The sequence below is a fragment of the Callorhinus ursinus genome, unplaced genomic scaffold (genome assembly GCF_003265705.2).
Source record: "Callorhinus ursinus isolate GAN/ISIS: 27379988/994484 unplaced genomic scaffold, GSC_fseal_2.0 scaffold2, whole genome shotgun sequence".
Classification (NCBI taxonomy): Eukaryota; Metazoa; Chordata; class Mammalia; order Carnivora; family Otariidae; genus Callorhinus; species Callorhinus ursinus.
In genome coordinates, this window is record NW_027397064.1 from 106,533,458 (window position 1) to 106,554,167 (window position 20,710).

Below are 20,710 nucleotides of genomic sequence, written 5' to 3' on the forward strand. Positions count from 1 at the left end.
CCCCCCGCTTAGCCACTGCAGCGACGTCCCTCCACGGAGCCAACTTCTAAAAGGTCCGATTTTGTGCTCCGCGGCTCTAGCACTTGCCAGAAGCGGCCGGCGGAGGCCCCTCCCCCGCCGTCTATCCTCCCGAATATCGCCTGGGATTCACTTCTCCGCACGTCCTACCTTCCAGAAAGTGGTCACTTTTCTGTTCAGAGAGTTGTTGCTACTCTCTTCTTCGGTCTCCTGTTGAGTTCGTAGGTGTTCAGAATGGTTTGATCCCTATTCAGCTGAATTCCTGAGACCAGACGAAATCTAGGTCTCCTACTCCTCCGCCATCTTGCTCCCTCTCTCTCTTTCTTTTTTCTTTCTTTCCCTTTCTTTTCCCCTGGTTCCAGGTCTTTTCTGATTTGTATATAGTATATTTGCTGGGGACGTTTTTACCCTGTTAGCATTTTGTTCTCTCATTCATTTATTCTCCTCTGGACAAAATGACAAGACGAAAAAAATCACCTCAGCAAAAAGAACAAGAGATAGTACCGTCTGCCAGGGACCTACTCAATACGGACTAATTAGTACGATGTCGGACCTAGAGTTCAGAATCATGACTTTAAAGGTACTAGCTGTGCTTGAAAAAAGCGTGGAAGTTATTAAAGAAACCTTTCTGGAGAAATAAAAGAACTAAAATCTAACCAAGTCGAAATCAAAAAGTCTATTAACGAGGTGCAATAAAAAATGGGAGCACTAACTGCTAAGATAAATGAGGCAGAAGAGAGAATAGGATAGAATAAGATAAAAGGAAAGGATAAAGAAGAAGTGGTATATATACACAATGGAATATTATGCAGCCATCAAAAGGAATGAGATCTTGCCATTTGCAATGACGTGGTTGGAACTGGAGGGTGTTACGCTGAGTGAACTAAGTCAATCGGAGAAAGACGTGTATCATATGACCTCACTGATATGAGGAATTCTTAATCTCAGGAAACAAACTGAGGGTTGCTGGAGTGGTGGGGGGTGGGAGGGAGGGGGTGGCTGGGTGATAGACATTGGAGAGGGTATGTGCTATGGTGAGTGCTGTGAATTGTGTAAGACTGTTGAATCACAGATCTGTACTTCTGAAACAAATAATGCAACATATGTTAAGATAAAAAGAAGAAGAAGATAGTAGGAGGGGAAGAATGAAGGGGAGTAAGTCGGAGGGGGAGACGAACCATGAGAGACGATGGACTCTGAAAAACAAACTGAGGGTTCTAGAGGGGAGGAGGTTGGGGGATGGGTTAGCCTGGTGATGGGTATTAAAGAGGGCATGTTCTGCATGGAGCACTGGGTGTTATGCACAAAAAATGAATCATGGAACCCTACAGCAAAAACTAATGATGTAATGTATGGTGATTAACATAACAATAAAAATTATTAAAAAAAAAGAATACTACATCCAGTAAAGCTGTCTAAAAATAAAAGCAATAGAGACTTCAATAGGCTTCACAGATTAAAAAAAAGAAAAATTTGTTGCTAGCAGTCATCTTTTTTTTTTAATTTAATTATGTTATATTAGTCACCATAAATTACATCATTAGTTTTTGATGTGTTCCATGATTCATTGTAGCAATACATCTTATGAGAAATTCTAAAAGAAGTTATTCAGACTGAAAGCAAGTGACCCTAAGGAGTAATTTGAACTGACAGGAAGAAACATATAACAAGGGTAAAGTTAACTATGTAATTATAAAATATAGTTTAAATGCATATTTTATTTTATTTTATTCCTTTAACTGACTTTTAAAAATGATTGGATAAAATAATATGTATGTGATCATGCTGATGGGCCGAAAGCATGTAAAAATGTAATATATTTGCCAGAACATTGCAAAGGAAGAGGATGGGAGCAAAATTGTATTTAACTAAAAGGTGAATCTAGACAGAAACTTGAAACCATAGGACAAATGAACAGAATAGGAAATATGAAATAAAAAAAAAGCAAAAAAGCAAATATTGGGGCACCTGGGTGGCTCTATCAGTTAAGGGGCTGACTCTTGATTTTGACTCAGGTCATGATCTCAGGGTCCTGGGATCAAGCTCTGTGTTTGGCTCTGCACTCAGCAGAGAGTCTGCTTCAGGATTCTCTCTCTCCCTCTGCCCCTCCTTGCTCCCATTCACTCTTTTTCTCTCTCTTTCTGAAACAAATAAATGAATCTTAAAAAAAGTAAATATAACAAAAGCTATAAATATATGCTTGTTCTTTATTCTCATAAAATTATAACTATAGCAATATCTTGTTTGTCAAATATATAGACATAATATATATATATAATACCTCAAAAACTAAGAAGATCAAGTAATATTTTATATATAATTGAAATTGTTTTATGAATCTGAAACATATTCTGACAAGTTAAAGTGTGTTTAGTAAGCTATATAGCAACCATTAAAGAAATAGATCAAAAATTATATATAGAAAACATTATCAAAGAAAAGAAAATGTTATATTTGTATAATGCAAAAACATCAGTAAATAAGAATAGAGAAACAAAAACCATGAAACATATATGAGAAAATAAAAAGTAAAATGGTAGAAGTAAATTCAATTATATTATTAGTAGCATTAAAAGTAAATGGATTACATAATTTAATTGAAAGGCAATAATTGGCTGACTAGATAAAAACCAAGCTATGACTATATCCTATCTACAAGGAACACACTATATTCTAGGACACATAGATTGAAAGTAAATGGATTGAAAAAACATAAACGATGTAAATAGTAACCACAAGAAAGAAAGAATGGGTATACAAATATAAAAGAAAGTAGATAGTAAAGTAAAAAATATTACTAGAAATGAGGGACATCTTATAATAATAAAAGGGCCAATCCATCAGGAAAATATATCAATTTTAAACATATATACATGGAACAACAGAGAACCAAAACTCATGTAGCAAAAACTGACAGAATGGCGGACAGTTCAACAATAATAGTTCGGAATTTCATTAGCTCAGTTTCAATAATGTACAGAACAAGTAGGTAGAAAATCAGCATGTAAGTAGACTTCAACAATAATATAACCAACTGGACCAAACACACATCTATCAACATTCCATCCAACAACTGCAGAATATAAACTCTTCTCATGTGCACATGGAGCACTGTCTAGGACACATCATATACTGGGCCATAAAACAAACTTCAAGAAATTTAACATAGAAATTATATAAAGTTTGTTCTCTGATAACAGTGGAATGAAATTATAAATCAATAATAGGAAGAAACTTGGGACAGTCACAAATGTGTGGAAATTAAACAAGATGCTACTAAATAACAAATGGATCAAAGAAGAAATCCAAAGGGAAAATAAAAAGTGCTTTGAGATGAATTAAAATGAAAACACAACCAACAATGGAAAACAGTTATGCAGTGTTTACAGGGAAATGTATAGCTGTAATTGCTTGAGTCAAAAAGAAAAAAAATCTTAAATTAATTGACTCTTAAAACACTGCAAAATAAGAAAACTAAACCTAAAGCAAACAAAAGTAAAGAAACGAAATTTAGGGTAAAATTTGACAAAACAGAAAATAGGCATTAGAGAAAATTAATAGAAGAAAACTTTGTTTTTTTTTAATTTTTTATTATGTTATGTTAATCACCATATGTTACATCATTAGTTTTTGATGTAATGTTCCATGATTCATTGTTTCTGTATAACACCCAGTGCTCCATTTATATGTGCCCTCTTTAATACCTATCATCAGACTAACCCATCCCTCCATCCCCTTCCCCTCTAGAACCCTCAGTTTATTTCTCAGAGTCCATAGTCTCTTATGGTTCCTCTCCCCCTCCAATTTTCCCCCCTTCATTTTTCCCTTCCTGCTATCTTCTTCTTCTTCTTCTTTTTTTTTTTTTTTTTACATATAATGTATTATTTGTTTCACAGGTACAGGTCTGTGATTCAACAGTCTTACACAATTCACAGTGCTCACCATAGCACATACCCTCCCAAATGTCTATCACCCAGCCACCCCATCCCTCCCACCCCCCACCACTCCAGATTTATTAATTTTGTTAAAATTTAAAAAAATCTTATGCTGAGCAAAATAAGTTTTTTTAATTTTAACAAAATTGATAAATCCTTAACTAGATTTACCATGAAAATAAAAAAATACTCAAATAAATAGAAACAAAAATGAAATGAGACATTACTATTGACCTTACAGAAATGAAAAAGGATTATGAAGGAATTTTTTTTTGAAAAATTGTGTGCCGATAATTTAGATAAACCAGATAAAATGGACATATTTCTAGAAAGACATAAACTATCAAATTTGACTAAAGAAAAAAATAGAAAAGTTTTGAATAAATGTATATAAAGAGATTGAAATAATAATAATAACAACTACCAAGAATAAAAAACCCAGTCCTGATGGCTGCTCTGTTGGAGTCTACCAAATATTTAAAGAGGAATTAATACAAATTTTTCAAAAAGACTTTCAGAAATAGGAAAGAAACAAACCCTAGTCAACTCCTTTCTTGTAGCCAATATTAAACTGATACCAAAACCAAACAAGAAATAACAATAAAAGAAAACTATAGATGAATATCACTTATGAATATAGACATAAAAACCCTAAACAGAATACTAGCAAACGTAACTCAACAAGTTAGGATAATTCCAAGTAGAATTTATGCAGGAATGTAGGATTGGTTTAATATCCAAATATCTTTTTTTTAATTTTTTTTTATTTGAGTAGAGTTAATTCACAATGTTACATTAGTTTCAGGAGTAAAACATTGTGATTCAACTTCTCTATACATTATGCTATGCTCATTGTAAGTGTAGCTACCATGTCACCACACAATGCTATTACAATATCATTTACTATATTCCTTATGCTGTCTTTTATTCCTGTGACTAATTCATTCCATGACAGGAAGCTTGTATGTCCCACTTGCCTTCACCCATTTTGCCCTCTCCCTCACCTCCCTCTCCTCTGACAACCATCGTTTTCTTCTCTGTATTTACATGTGTTATTCTGCTTTTTGTTTATTTGTTCATTTGTTTGGTTTTTAGATTTCACATATGAGTGAAGTCATATCACTCATTGTTATGTACCACATAACATACGGTGTATGTTATAAAACTAAATAAATAAATAAATAACAAAGCATGGTCTATGAATAAAAACCAAAAGTCCAATGAGAACCAAAGATCACATGATCACCTTAATAAACATAGAAAAATAATAAAAACAAAGCAAGATATAATCTCATCACCTCCATTTAACATTATAGTAAAGGTTCTAGTCAGGTAAAAAAGTGAAATAAAAGGCATCCAAACTGGGGTTGGGGGCAGAAGGATGAGGAGAGATAATTATCTCTATTTACAGATGGCATGATATTGTATATAAAAGTCTTAAGGAATCCACTAAAATGCTATTGTAACAAGTTCAGAAATGTAGGATATAAGATTAATGTACAAAAATCAATTATATTTTTACATACTAGCAATGAGCAATCTGAAATGAAATTAAGAAAATAATTATGTTTATAATAGCATCAAAAAATAAAAACATTTAGAATTAAATTTAACAAAGTAAGTTCAAACCTTATACTCTGAAAACTACAGAGCACTGTGGAAAGGATTAAAGAAAATCTAAATGGTAACATATTCCATGCATATGTACCTAAAGACTTTATATTATTAAGATGGCAACACTCCCCAAATTTATATACAAATTCAACACAATCCCAGTAAGAATCCCATCTGGCTTCTTTGGAGAAATTGACAAATTGATCTTTAAAGTCTGTGGAAGCTCAAAGAACTAGAAAAGCCAAAGAATTAAAGGACTTACACTTCTCACTTTCAAAACTTATGATAAAGCAACATTAGCCAAGACAATGTGGTACTGGCATGAGGGTAGACATACAGTTCAATGGAATATAACTGAAAGTCCATAAATAAATCTTCACATTATCATCAGTTGACTTTCAGTAAGGATTCCAAAATAATTCAATGAGAAAAGAACAGTCCTTTCAACAAATTTCACACAAATCAATGAAGCTAGACCCCTACCTCACACCATACACAAAAACAAACTCCAAATGGATCAAAGACCCAAATGTGAGAACTAAAACTATAAAACTCTTAGAAAAATATAGACATTAATCTTCATGACCTTGGATTAGGCAATGGTTTCTTAGATATGACCACAAAAAAAAAACCCCACAAAATCTATAAATTGTGTTGCAAAGGATACTATTAAGAAAATGAAAAGACAACCACCCACAAAATGGAAGAAAATGTATGTAAGTCATACATTTGATAAGGAACTTATATAGAGAGTATGTAAAATATTCTTGCAACAGAATAATAAAAAAAGACACACCCAATTAACAAAGCACTATTGGATTAAAAAGACATTACTCCAAGGAAGATACATAAAATGGCTAATAACATATTAAAGACGATTTACCTCATTAGTCATCAGGAAAATGGAAATCAAAATCAAAATGAAATACCACTTCACACTCATTAGGATGGCTAGAATCAAAAAGTCAGATAAAAGTTTTGGCAAGGATATAAGAAATGGATGTAGAAAGAATACTCATACACTATTGGTGATAATGTAAAATGGTGTAGCCACTTTGAAAAACAGTGTATCAGCTCCTCTAAAAGTGAAACATAGAATTCCATTTAACCTAACTCCTCAAAAAGTGAAACAAAAAATTCCATTTAATCTTGCTCTTCAAAAAGCAAACCATAAAGTTATCATATAACCCATCAGTACAACTCCTAGATACACACTCAAGAGAAAGGAACATATATATCTAACCAAAAACTCAGACACAAAGTTCATAGAACCATTGTTCATAATAGCCAAAACTGAAATGTCAACTGATGAATGAATAAATAAAGTGTATATATACAAAATAGGATATTATTTGGCCATAAAAGTAATGAAGTATTGACCCATGCTGCAACATAAATGAATCTTGAAAACATTATGCTCAGTAAAAGAAATCAGTCACAAAGGGCTACATACATATTATAAGACTCCTTTTATATAAAGTGGCCAGAATAGGCAAATGTAGAGACAGAATATTAGTGGTTTCTTAGGGTTGGAGAGCATGAGGATTTTGGTGGAAGATTGCTAAAGGACATGGGGTTTCTTTTTGAGGTGATTAAAATGTTCTAAAATCAATTGTGGCGCTGGTCACACAACTCTGTGAATATGCTAAAAAATATTGAATTGTACATTGGTTAGATTGTATAGCATGTGATTGTATCTCAATAAATTGTTACAAAAAATAAAGAAGAAAAATTTAATATCAATAATCTAAGCTTCTATTTTAAGGAGCTATGGAAAAAAATAACAAGTTAAGTTTAACTCAATCAGAAAAAATAGTAATAATAATTAGAGTAGAAATCAATAAGTTGAAATCAGAAAAGTAATGTAAAATATCTATGAAACTAAAAGCTAGTTCTTTGAAAAGATAATAAAATTGGTAAACTTCTAGACAAGTTAACCAAGACTAACTTAGAGAAAACACAAATTACCAACATCAAAAATAAAGAGGAGACACACTACTGATCCCATAGTCAATACAAGGATTAAAAGGTACACTATGAATAATTTATGCCCACAAATTTACTAATTTATATGAAATGGACCAATCACATGGATTACACAAACCACCAAAACTCATGAAAAAAGAAATAGGTCATCTGAATAGACCTATGCCTATTTAAGAAACTTAATCAATAATTAATAACATTTAAAAAGAAACAAGACCCAGTGATTTCCTGGGTGAATTCTACCAAATATTTCAGAAGAAACAATACCCATTCATTACTATCTCTCCCAGAATACAGAATCAGAATGAACACAATCCACTCCATGAGGCCATTACTACTATCATACCAATGCCATCATACCATCATACCACCATACCATACCATTAGACATTAAAATAAAGGAAAACTACAGTTTCCTACAGATACAGTAATATCTCTCATAAACTCTGATGCAAAAATCCACAACAAAACAGCAAATTGAATGCAACAATGTATAAAAAGAATTATATACCATGACCAAGTGGGATTTATTCCAGGTGTACAAAGCTGGTTCAACTTTCAAAAATCAATTACTGATTCTTCACAACAGGTTAATGAAGAAAAATCATATAATTGTGTCAATAGATACAGAAAAGGCCTTTGACAAAATCCACACACATTTATGATAAAATTTCTCAGCAAAATAGGAACAGAAGGGAACTTCCACAACTTGATAAAGAACATCTATAAAGAGCCTACAATAACATCAAACTTAATGCTGAGAAAATAAAAAGCCTTCCCTTTAAGACTGGAAACAAGGCAAAAGATGCAATCTCTCACCATTCCTATTCAAAATTATGGTAGACTTTTTGATAGGGCAGTAAAACAGAAAAAGGAAATAAAAGCTTCCTTATAAAGGAAGAAATACAATGGTCTCTATTTTTAAATTTCATGATCATCTATATAAAAATTCCCAAAGAATCAGAACAAAAATTCCTGGATGAGCATCAAGGCCACAGGATACAGAGTTAATATACATTTAATTGCTTTCTTATATCCCACTGATGAACAATTAGAATTTGAAATTTTCCATTTACCATTTACAAAAGCACTAAAAATAATGAAACACTTAGATATAAATATAACAAAATGTGTACAGGATCAATAGGTGGCAAACTACAAAACCTTGATGGCAGAAATCAAAAAAGATCCAGATAAATGGAGAGATACTCTGTCTTTATGGATCAGAAGATTCATATTATTAAGATGTAAATTCTTTTAAATTAATCTATAGATTCAGTGCAATATAAATCAAAATTCCAGCAAGACATTTTGTAGATATTGACAAAATGATTCTAACATTTATAGCAAAAGGCAAAGAACTTAGACTAGTGAACACATTGTTGAAAGAGGATCAAGTTGTAGGATTTGCACTATCCAAATGTAAGACTTACTATAAAGCTACAGTAATCAAGATAGCATACTGTTTTATAAAAGTATAGACACATAGATTGATGGAAGAGAACTGAGAGCCCACAGAAAGACCCACACAAATAGTCAATTGATATTTGACAAATGCGTAAAAACAAGTCAGTAGACAGCCTTTTCAACAAATGGTGCTGGAAAAACCCGACATCTAATTAAAAACAAAACAAAGAAAAAAAAAGAACATGAAGACATTAAATTTTTCCTAAAAATTAACTAAAAATGAAAATGGATAATAAGCCTAAGTGAATCATTGAACACTGCATCAAAAACTAATGATGTACTATATGCGGGCTAATTGAACATAATAATAAAAAATAAATAAAAATTTAAAAAAATTTTTTGTTCTTTTTTCGTTTTTTTTAATTAAAAATATATTAGAAGGAAACAGAAGAAATCTAAGTAAATTTGCTTTTAGTGAGGAGCTTTTAAATGCAACTTTAAAATCGAAATGGATGAAATAAATTATTGATAGGTTAGAAACTATTAAAATTTAAAACTTCTGCCCTGGAAAAGACATTGCTAAGAGAAGTAAAAGGAAACCATAGACTAGGAGAAAATATTTGCAAAACAGATGTCTGATAAAAGATGTATCAAAAATATAAAAATAACTCTTAAATCTCAAAAAAGTAAGAAAGTAAACTAAAAAATAGCCAAATATCTTAACAGACACCTCATCAAAGAAGATAAGCAGGTGCCAATTAGTGTTTGAAAACAGGATTGAGAAGAGGAGCAATATGGCAGAGGAGTAGGAGACCTAAATTTGGTCTGGTCCCACAAATTCAGCTGGATAGGGATCAAACCATTCTGAACAACTATAAACTCAACAGGAGATCAAAGAAAAGAATAGCAACAACTCTCTAAACAGAAAAGCGACCACCTTCTGGAAGGTAGGCCGTCCATAGAAGTGAATCCGAGGCGGGATGATACAGCAGGGTAGAGGGCCTCCGTCAGCCTCTACCAGCAAGTGATAGAGCTGCAGAGCACAAAATCAGAACTTTTAGAAGTCGGCTCCACTGAGGGACGTCACTCCAGGGGCTAAGCAGAGGGTGGAACCCTCACAGGACAGTGTGGTCTCAGGATCCTTGGGGTCACAGAAAGACCAGGCGTGCCTGAGTGAGCCAGAGCTCCCAGGTATCGGAGCAGAGAAGCTGGCTGCAGAGACGGAGCCGAGGCGCAGGCTCTCAGCTCGGGGTTGCCATAAACCATGATCCGTGGCACAGTCGGGCCACTGCTCATCCAGCAGGGACCCAACAAGCAGCAGATCCGGTGAGATTCCCCTTCCTCCCCAGGGAGGAGAGGTGTGGGAGCGCACCTCGGGGATCTGCTGGGTTTGGGGACTCCAGGCAGGGTCAGGTGACGGAGATGGAGGTGCTGGGTCGCAGGACGGGTGAGCATGGAGTGCGGCAAGAGACCAAGGAGACGGGAGTGACTGACTGCTTTTTTCTGGGGGCTAACTAAGGAGTGGGGGTGGAGATTGGGACGCTGCCATTTTCCCTCTTGTCCTCCAAAGCTGTACCAAAAACTTGCAGGGAACAAAAGCTCCTGAGAGCAAACCCAAGCAGATTACTTAGCCCGGACCCAGCAGGAGCGGGGCAATTCCTCCTCCGGCAAAGATGTTTGGGAACCATGGCAACAGGCCCCTCCCACAGAAGATCAGTAGGAACAGCCAGCCAAGACCAAGTTTACCAATCAATGAGAATGGCAGAACTCCAGCGCTAGGGGAATACTGCACATAAAATTCATGTCTTTTTTCTAATGATTCTTCAGTCTTTCAAAGTTAATTTTTTAACTCTTTTTTTGCCTTTTTTTAAATTTTCCTTTTTCCCTTTTTCAACCAAATCTTATCAATTCCTTTTTAAAAAATATTTTTTATTTTTCATTTTTAGAGTCATATTCTATCCCTTCATAGTAGTTACCTGTTCTTTTGGTATATATATATATATATATATATATATATATATATATATATGTTGTTCTATCTTTAAAATTTTGAGATACAGTTTCTTCTAACAAATCAAAATATACCCTAAATCTCCAGTGTATGTCTTTGTTCTAGTCTCCTGCCTGAACATATTCTCTCCTTTTTTTTTTTAAATCCTCTTCTTTCTTTTTTTCAACCAACTTCTTATCTTATCAATTCCCTTTATAAAATCTTTTATACTATTCATATTTAGTATCATATTCCATCCCTTCATCATATTAACCCTTATTTTTCTACATACATAAGTTTTTCCTTCTTTAAAATTTTGGGAGACATGTTCGTCTAACAGACCAAAATACACCCAAAATCTAGTGTGTGGCACTGATCTATGCACCAGCCTAATTATATTTGATCATATTCTCTTATTTTTTTTGTGTTTTCTTTTGTTTGTTTTTATCTTTTTCTTTTTTTTTTCTTTTTTTTTCTTTCCCTTTCTTTCCCCCCAGTTTCAGGCCTTTTCTGATTTGTTTAGTGGATATTTTCTGGGAACTTTGTTACCCTGTTAGGATTTTGTTCTCTCATTCATCTATTCTCATCCGGAAAAAATGACAAGATGGAAAACATCAACTCAAAAAAAAGAACAAGAGGCAGTAATGACTGCCAGGGACCTAATCAATACGGACATTAGTGAGATGTAGGAACTACAGTTCAGAATGATGATTTTAAAGATACTAGCTGGGCTTGCAAAAAGCATGGAAGTTATTAGAGAAACCCTTTCTGGAGAAATAAAAGAACTAAAATCTAACCAAGTCAAAATCAAAAAGGCTATTAATGAGTTGCAATAAAAAATGGAGGTTCTAACTTCTAGGATAAATGAGGCCGAAGAGAGAATTAGTGATATAGAAGACCAAATGATGGAAAATAAAGAGGATGAGAAAAAGAGAGATAAACAACTACTGGATCATGAGGCACAATTTGAGAGATAAGTGGAACCATAAGATGAAACAACATTAGAATAATTGGGATCCCAAAAGAAGAAGGAAGAGAGAGAGGGGCAGAAGGTATACTGGAGCAAATTATATCAGAAAACTCCCCTAATTTGGGGAAAGAAACAGGCATCAAAATCCAGAAAGCACAGAGAATCCCTCTGAAAATCAATAAAAATAGGTCAACACCCCGACATCTAATAGTAAACCTTACGAGTCTCAGGGACAGAGAAAATCCTGAAGGCAGCTCGGGAGAAGAGATATGTAACCTACAATGTTGGAAATATTAGATAGGCAACAGACCTATCCATAGAGACCTGGCAGGCCAGAAAGGATTGGCATGATATATTCAGAGCACTAAATGAGAAAAATATGCAGAATACTGTAACCAGCTAGGCTGTCATTGAAAATAGAAGGAGAGATAAAAAGCTTCCAGGACAACAAAAACTAAAGGAATTTGCAAACACGAAACCAGCCCTACAAGAAATATTGAAAGGGGTCCTCTAAGCAAAGAAAGAACTTAAAAGCAACACAGACCAGAAAGGAACACAGACAATATACAGTAACAGTCACCCTACAGGCAATACAATGGCACTAAATTCATATCTTTCAATAGTTACCCTGAATGAAATGGAATAAATGCCCCAATCAAAAGACACAGGGTATCAGAGTGGATAAAAAAACAAGACCCATTGATATGCTGTCTGCAAGACAGCTCATTTTGGCCACAAAGACACCCCCAGATGGAAAGTGAGGGGCTGGAAAATCATTTGCCATGCTAATGGACACCAAAAGACAGCTGGAGTGGCAATCCTTATATCAGACAAATTAGATTTTAAACCAAAGACTGTAATAAGAGATGAAGAAGGACACTATATCCTACTTAAAGGGTCTATCCAACAAGAAGATTTAACAATTGTAAATATCTATGCCCCTAACATGGGAGCAGCCAATTATATAAGCCAATTAATACCAAGAGCAAAAGAAACACATCATCAACAATACAATAATAGTAGGGAACTTTAACAACCCTCTCACTGAAATGGACAGATCATCTAAGCAAAAGATCAACAAGGGAATAAAGACTTTAAATGAAACACTGGACCAATGGACTTCACAGACATATTCAGAACATTCCATCCCAAAGCAACAGAATACACATTCTCCTTTAGTGTCCATGGAACATTCTCCAGAATAGATCACATCTTAGGTCACAAATCAGGTCTCAAAGGGTACCAAAAGATTGGGATCATTCCCTGCATATATTCAGACCACAATGCTTTGAAACTAGAACTCAATCACAAGAGGAAAGTCTGAAGAACTCAAATACATGGAGGCTAAAGAGCACCCTACTAAAGAATGAATGGGTCAACCAGGAAATTAAAGAAGAATTAAAAAAAATTCATGGAAACCAATGAAAATGAAAACACAACTGTTCAAAATCTTTGGGATACAGCAAAGGCAGTCCTGAGAGGAAAGTATATAGCAATACAAGCCTTTCTCAAGAAACAAGAAAGGTCTCAAATACACAACCTAACCTTACACCTAAAGGAGCTGGAGAAAGAACAGTAAATAAAGCCTAAACCCAGCAAGAGAAGAGAAATAATAAAGATCAGAGCAGAAATCAATGACCTAGAAACCAAAAGAACAGTAGAGCAGTTCAAAGAAACCAGGAGCTGGTTCTTAGAAAGAATTAACAAGATTGATAAACCCCTGGCCACACTTATCAAAAAGAAAAGAGAAATGACCCAAATCAACAAAATCATGAATGAAAGAGGAGAGATCACAATGAACACCAAAGAAATACACACAATTATAAGAACATATTATGAGCAACTATATGCCAGCAAATTAGATAATCTGGAAAAATGGATGAATTCCTAGAGATATATCAACTCCCAAAACTGAACCAGGAAGAAATAGAAAACCTGAACAGACCTATAACCACTAAGGAAATTGAAACAGTCGTCAAAAATCTCCCAACAAACAAGAGCCCAGGGCTAGATGGCTTCCCAGGGGAATTCTACCAAACATTTAAAGAAGAATTAATACCCATTCTTCTGAAACTGTTCCAAAAAATAGAAATGGAAGGAAAACTTCCAAATTCATTTTATGAGTCCAACATACCTTGATCTCCAAACCAGACAAAGACCCCATCAAAAAGGAAAATTACAGACCAATATCCCTGATGAACATGGATGCAAAAATTCTCACCAAATTACTAGCCAATAGGATCCAAGAGTACATTTAAAGGAAGAGTCACTAAGACCAAATGGGATTTATCCCTGGGCTGCAAGGTTGGTTCAACATCTGCAAATCAATCAATGTGATACAATACATTAATAAAAGAAAGAAGAAGAACCGTATGATCCTCTCAAAAGATGCATAAAAAGCATTGGACAAGATACAGCATCCTCTCTTGATCAAACCTCTTCAGAGTATATGGATAGAGGGTACATACCTCAATATCATAAAAGCCATCTATGAAAAACCCATAGCGAATATCATTCTCAATGGGGAAAAACTGAGAGCTTTCCCACTAAGGTCAGGAATGTAGCAGGGATGTCCACTATCACCACTGCTATTCAACATAGTATTAGAAGTCCTAGCCACAGCAATCAGAAAACAAAAAGAAATAAAAGGCATTCAAATCAGCAAGGAAGAAGTCAAACTCTCACTCTTTGCAGATGATATGATACTATATGTGGAAAACCCAAAAGACTCCACCCCAAAACTGCTAGAACTCATACAGGAATTCAGTCAAGTGGCAGGATATAAAATCAGTGCACAGAAATCAGTGGCATTCCTTTACACCAACAACAAGACAGAAGAAAGAGAAATAAAGGAGTCGATCCCATTTACAATTGCACCCAAAACCATAAGATACCTAGGAATAAATCTACCCAAAGAGGCAAAGAAGCTGTACTTAGAAAAGTATAAAATAGTCATGAAAGAAATTGAGGAAGACACAAATAAATGGAAAAGCATTCCATGCTCATGGATTGGAAGAACAAATATTGTGAAGATGTCAATGCTACCTAGAGCAATCCACACATTCAATGCAATCCCTTTCAAAACACCATCAACTTTAAAAAAAAATGAGATAAATAATCCTAAAATTTGTATAGAACCAGAAAAGATCCCAGATAGCCAGAAGAATGTTAAAAAAGAAAAGCAAAGCTGGCGGCATCACAATTCTGGATTTCAAGCTCTATTAGAATGCTGTCATCATCAAGACAGTTTGGTACTGGGACAAAAACAGACACATAGATCAATGGAACAGAATAGAGAGCCCAGAAATGGACCTTCAACTCTGTGGTAAACTCATCTTCAACAAAGCAGGAAAGAATGTCCAATGGAAAAAAGACATCTCTTCAACAAATGGTGTTGGGAAAATTGGACAGCCACATGCAGAATAATGAAACTGAACCATTTCCTTACATCACACACAAAAATAGACTCCAAATGGTTGAAAGACCTAAATGTGAGACTGGAGGCAATCAAAATCATAAAGGGGAACACAGGCAGCAACCTCTTCCACCTCAGCCGCAGCAACTTCTTCCTAGAAACATCACCAAACGCAAGGGAAGCAAGGGCAAAAATGAACTATTGGGACTTCATCAAGATAAAAAGCTTTTGCACAGCAATGGAAACAGTCAACAAAACCAAAAGACAACAGACAGAATGGGAGAAGATATTTGCAAATAACATATCAGATAAAGGGCTTGTATCCAAAATCTATAAAAACATCTTAAACTCAACACCCAAAGAACAAATGATCCAATCAAGAAATGGGCAGAAGACATAAACAGATATTTTTCCAGAGAAGACATCCAAATGGCCAACAGACACATAAAAAAGTGCTCAACATCACTCGGCATGAGGGAAATCTACATCAAAACCTCAATGAGATATCATCTCACACCAATTAGAATGGCTAAAAATAACAAGTCAGGAAATGACAGATGTTGGGGGGGATGCGGAGAAAGAGGAACCCTCCTACACTGTTGGTGGGAATGCAAGCTGGTGCAGCCACTGTGGAAAACAGTATGGAGGTTCCTCAAAAAGTTGAAAATAAACATACAATACGATCCAGCAATTGCATTACTGGGTATTTACCCCAAAGATACCAATGTAGGGATCCGAAGGGGTATATGCACCCCGATGTTTATAGCAGCAATGTCCACAATAGCCAAACTGTGGAAAGAGCCAAGATGTCCACCAACAGATGAATGGATAAAGAAGATGTGGTATATATATATATTGGACTATTATGCAGCCATCAAAAGGAATGAAATCTTGCCATTTGCAATGACGTGGATGGAACTGGAGGGTGTTATGCTGAGTGAAATAAGTCAATCAGAGAAAGACATGTATCATCTTACCTGACTGATATGAGGTATTCTTAATCTCAGGAAACAAACTGAGGGTTTCTGGACTGGCAGTGGGGTGGGAGGGATGGGTTGGCTGGGTGATAGACATTGGGGAGGGTATGTGCTATGGTGAGTGCTGTGAATTGCGCAAGACTTTTGAATCACAGATCTGTACCTCTGAAACAAATAATACATTATATGTTAAAAATAAAAAAGAAGATAGCAGGAGGGGAAGAATGAAGGGGGGGAAATTGGAGCAGGAGACCAACCATAAAAGACTATGGACTCTGAGAAACAAACTAAGGGTTCTAGAGGGAAGGGGAGTGTGGGGAGGGGTTAGCCTAGTGATGGGTATTATAGAGGTATGTTCTGCATGGAGCACTGGGTGTTATATGCAAATAATGAATCATGGAACACTACATCAAAAACTAATGATGATTACATCATTGGTATGGTAATTAACATAATAATTAAAAAAACAGACTCAATATCATTTGTTATTAGGAAATTGAAAATTAAAATAAGAAGTGTCACTACTCACCTATTAGAATAGCTAAATTCTAAAGCTTGATAATCCAAAGAGTGGTGAGAATGTAGGGTAACCAAAATTCTCATTTTTGCTCACTGAAATCCAGAATGATACAGCATCTTGTTAGTTTTTTACAAAGCTAAATATCTTCTTATCCTATGAGCCAGCAGTTATGTTTCTAGGTCTTTACCCAACCAATTTGTAAGGTTTGTCCACATGAAAACCTTAACACAAATGTGTATAACATCTTTGTTCATATCAGAAAAACTTGGAAGCATCCAATATGTCCTCCAACTGATGTATGGATAAATAAAGTGTGGCACATCTGTGCAAGGAACATCATTTAGCAATAACAACAAATGAACTATGAACTTACAAAAATACATGAATGGATCTTAAATGCATATAGTTAAGTAGAAGGTAATCTGATGAAGCTACATACTGTATGATTCCTATGACTCTAATTATATGACATTCTGGGAAAGGCAAAATGATAGAGACCTAAAGAGAATAAAACAATCAGTAGTTGCCAAGAGCTTGGAGGGAAGGAGGGGAAGGGCTGAACAGGTGAAACACAGGGGAATTTTAGGGTATTAAATCTATTCTGTGTGATACTGTAATGGTGGATAAATGACATTTTGCCTTTCTTAAAATTAAAAGAAACTTCCAGCAAAAGAAGTGAACTTCAGTGAATATAAAATTTTTAAAAAATCATTTGGGAAGTTAGAGGATTTCAGGATGTATGTAGAATATGACAAAAATAACTATATTATTAATGTACAAAACAACCTCCCTAAAGGGAGTGGGATGAGAGAAGCTGATATAGTAATTTCTGAAATAAGTGGAGTCTGTAAGTCTAAAAGCAAAATAAACTACAAAAACATTGTATTCTAATAAAGAGTTGTTTACCATGAAAGTATAGGTTAATAATTCTGATACCACTATACATATATGCTGAAATTGAACAATTAAATAAATGAATGGTGGATGGCAGGAGCCCAGTTTCTCACTGTCAGAGTGGGAGATTACAGATAATAAAGGTAACAGATCTACAATAATCTATGTGGTAATAGATTATAATTAGAGATCATATAGACATGTTTAAAACATTATATATATAATATATATAATAGATTTACATTATATATATATGATAGATTTACATTATAAAAATATACACACACACACAATTGGTTACATGCAGGGTATGAATTAGTATACAACATATATTTCCTTGCTTTGTCATTTGAAAGGACCAAGAAAAACTGACATGCTGGTTCCAGGAAGTATATATAGAACCCAGATTTTGGTTTCTTTCTCTTTTTTTACGTATACCAAATTCATTTATTGAAAGGAATGGTACAAGGAAACACAAGAGAATGATTTGGGAAAACTTACAAAAAAAGAAAAAGTAGTAGTTTCTAATACTCTCCAAGTAAAGGGAACTACCTGGCTCCCTTGGAGAAAAGATCCTTGGAAAAACAACAGGAAATATGCAAGATGAGCCTATAGCATCTTGAAGGGCCAGAAAATAAGGAAATATTCAAAACAAAGACAGAAAATATAAATGCACGTGCGCGTGTGCGCACAAACACACACACACACACATCCTCAATGGGGGTATATCAAAAAGAAGACTCTAAAAGAGCTCTCAGTGGTCAAGCTGGAACAATTTGAGCAACGAAATAATAAAGTATTATGGGATTGTAACTCCAAATATAAAATAAACATCCCCATTTGAAATAAATAAATTATTGGATAAAAAGTAAGTAGGGGAGAAGAGACAAATATCCCCTGCAGAAAATTCCAGATAATTTATGAAAATGCTCTGCCTTTGGGACACCTGGGTGGCTCAGTCAATTGAGCATCTGACTTTGGCTCAGATCATGATCTCAGGGTCCTGGGATCAGGCCCTGCATCAGGCTCCCTACTCATCACGATGTCTGCTTGTCCCTCTGCCCCTCCCATGCTCATTGTCTCTCTCTCATTCTCTCTCTCTCTCTATTTCAAATAAATAAAATCTTTTTTAAAATTTAAAAATAATTTTTAAAAATTTTTAAAAAAGAAAAGAAAATTCTCTGCCTTTAAGTATGAGAAACAGAATTCCCCATTTCTGACTGTGGGCTGCAAAGAGTGACTTTGTTCCAAGGAGTACAGTATGAAAGGGGGGAAAGAATAACTTTACAGGGGAGGAACCCAATAAACACTGCCTCACTGAGGTGAGCAAGGTGAACACATCAGTGATAAGTCATATAGATAGTATGAACTCTTAGTATGATGCCATGAAAATGGTGCTTTACCTCACTGATTTCCATCCTCCAAACCCATAATTCCAATGTAATTAGGCAAACTGCAATTGGAAGTATTCTACAAAATAACTAACCTTACCATAATTCCTCAAAACTGTCAAAGTTATCAAAAAAAAAAAAAACAAGGAAAATCTGAAAAACTGTCCCAGCCTAAGGAGCAATGGAAACTAATTGTTATATGATACATCCCTTTATGGGATGCTGCAACAGAAAAGACATATTAGGTAAAAACTAAGGAAATCTGAATATAGTAAGGACTTCAGTTAATAGTAAGATACCAGTATCCTTTCAAATTAGTTTTCAAATTCTTTAGATAAATACCCAATAGTGTGATTCCTGGATGATAGGATAGTTATATTTTTTAACTTTTTGAGGAACCTCCATACTGTTTTCCACAGTGGCTGAACCAGTTTGCATTAACAGTGCAAGAAGTTTCCTTTTTCTCCATATTTCTTGTGTTGTTGATTTTAGCCATTTTGACAGGTGTAAGGTGATACCTCATTGTGGTTTTTGATTTGCATTTCCCTGATGATGAGTGATGTGGAGCATCTTGGGTTTGTTTTTGGTATTTCCATCCCATTCCATTGATCTATCCCCTATGTTTATTGCAGTAGTATTTATAATAGCCAAATTATGGAAGCAGACCAAATGTCCATTGACAGATGAGTGGATAAAGAAAAAGTGGTGTGTATATACAATGGAATATTATTCAGCCATAAAAATAATGAAATCTTGCCATTTGCAACAACATGGGGGAAGCTATAGAGTATAATGCTAAGTGAAATAAGTCAGTAAGAGAAAGACAAACACCATATGATTCCATTCATATGTAGAATTTAAGAAACAAAAGCAAAGGGGGGAAAAAGAGAAAGAGAGACAAACCAAGAAACAGATAATTAACTACAGAGAACAAACTGATGGTTACAGAGGGGAGGTCAGTGGGGGGTTGGATGAAAAAGAAAAATTAAGAGAAATTTTCTTTTATTAAAAACAAAGGCAAAAAGTGGCATTCAGCATTTATTTTGCAATGAGCTGTTATTGAGGAAGTGCATACCTTAAGAAGTAATAATGGCACCACCAAGCTCCTTCCCCCGAACTCATACAGCATCTCAGCATCAAGCTGCCATAGCTTTGAACTCTGTCTGTGAGCATCTGTGCTTTATCTCCATTTATTTTGTGCACTCACTAACAAAATGTGTTCTAAGGTCTCAGGAAATCCCCTAAGAGGTTATTTTTTGTGGGTCTGGGAACACTCAAAAATTTTCCATATAAATAACTGTAATTGTTTCTTTGCTTTATGCTATTTTTGCTCATGAAAGATTTCATAGAAACACTCTACTTTCAAACAGTAAGGAAACATGTTTTGGTTTATTAGTTGTGGCAAATATACTATACTAATGTCAAATGTTCCTAATAAGAGAAACTGGTTGCAAGGTATCTTAGGAGTCTGTCACTATCTTTGTGATTTCTTCTGTACTACCTTTGTGCTCTCTGAAAAATTGTTTTAAAATGAAAATTTTATTAAAAGGAAGGAAGGAAGGAAGGAAGGAAGGAAGGAAGGAAGGAAGGAAG